The sequence below is a fragment of the Cajanus cajan genome, chromosome 11, assembly GCF_000230855.2.
Source record: "Cajanus cajan strain Asha chromosome 11, NIPB_CcT2T_4, whole genome shotgun sequence".
Taxonomy (NCBI): domain Eukaryota; kingdom Viridiplantae; phylum Streptophyta; class Magnoliopsida; order Fabales; family Fabaceae; genus Cajanus; species Cajanus cajan.
The window spans coordinates 17523292-17525127 of record NC_138527.1 but is presented as its reverse complement, the minus strand read 5'-3'; positions in this window follow the sequence as shown (position 1 = coordinate 17525127).

Here is a 1836-nt window from a genome sequence, read left to right as displayed (position 1 = left end):
TGAATCCAAGAGAACAATTTGCACACACATTCCATGAAAGCCATTACTATACATGACTAACATGGATCACATGCACTACTTTCAAATCCCCCAACAACCCCGAGAAGGGCTGTGGATGGAGCAAGTCTCGAAGGCTACAAGAATACCATTTAACAGGAAGGCAACACAAGAACCGAGCTTGACCACAAAGCCATGAAAAGGAAAGCATGTCAACTGTTCGATGCATAAGCATGGAGCCAGCCAACAAAAACATTCCAATCACCATTCATACACCCCCACGTGCGCCAAACTCAACACCACGTAACGAACCACACCCTGCATTGCCAAAGCCATGCAAGCAAATGGAAACATCAAGTGACGTCTGTTTGACATCGCTAGGCATGAGAATTCTAGGGACAAAATCATCTCAGGGACAAGAATATTTCAGGGACAAATTGTCCGAGACAACAAAATCTCAAGGACAAAGTCTTTCGGGCAACAAAATCTCATGAACAATAGGCAACCCGTATCACAACTCATCCAACATCAACTATAGGAAGAGGATAATTAGCTTTGGACCAATCAAAATACCGAATTCCAACAAAATGTAACGACCATCAACACCATCCAAAAGTTGAATGGGCAAGACCAAGCATGCAACCATCTCAAACCGAGAGGCCAAAATTCAACCGAAATGATCACTTAGGCGATCAACCATTATATTTACCGAGAGGAACAAAATCCAAGAAAGAAAGAAGGCTAGGTTTGGTGCAATTTTGTACAAAGGCAATGAATAAAGGGAAAATGGGATGGAAAAGTGATAGAGTAGGCCATATTTGGTGCAAATTCAGGCAAGGATGGTGAACAAAGGGAAAACCCACCAAAAATTAGCTCGCAAGAGCATAGACCGTCCCTCGGGTGGGTTGGGTAGTAAAGAAAGTAGGAAAGTATGGTGCAATTTTGGGCAAGGATGATGAACAAAGGGCAAATTGGCTGGGCAAGTGAAAAGGAAGGCCATATTTGAGCAGACTCGATCAGGGATGGTAAACAAAAAGAAAACCCACCAAAAATTAGCTCGTAAGAGCATAAACCGTCCCTGGGGCGGGCTGGGCAAGATAAAAAGTAGACTAGGTTTGGTGTAATTTTGGGCAAGGATGATGAACAAAGGGAAAATGGGCTGGACAAGGGAAAGGGTAGGCCATATTTGGGGCAAATTCGGTCAAGGATGGTGAACAAAGGGAAAACCCACAAAAAATTAGCTCGTAAGAGCATAAACCGTCCCTCGAGTGGGTTGGGAAAGATACAAACTAGGCTAGGTTTGGTGCAATTTTGGGCAAGGATGATGAACAAAGCTAAAATGGGCTGGACAAGTGAAAGGGTAGGCCATATTTGGTGCAAATTCGGTCAGGAGTGGTAAACAAAGGGATAAAAAGTAGGCTAGGTTTGGTGCAATTTTGGGCAAGGATGATGAAGAAAGGGAAAATGGGCTGGAGAAGGGGAAGGGTAGGCCATATTTGGTGCAAATTCGAGCAAGGATGGTGAACAAAGGGAAAACCCACCAAAAATTAGCTCGTAAAAGCATAAACCGTCCCTTAGGTGGGTCGGGCAGGAAAGAAAGTAGGCTAGGTTTTGTGCAATTTTGGACAAGGATGATGAGCAAAGGGAAAATAGGCTAGAAAAGTGATAGGGTAAGGCTTAATTGGTGCAAACTCGGTCAAGGTTGATAAACAAAAGGAAAACCCACCAAAAATTAGCTCAAAAGAGCATAAACCGTCCCTCGAGTGGGTTGGGAGAGATAGAAAATATGCTAGGTTTGGTGCAATTTTGGGCAAGGATTATGAATAGAGGGAAAATGGG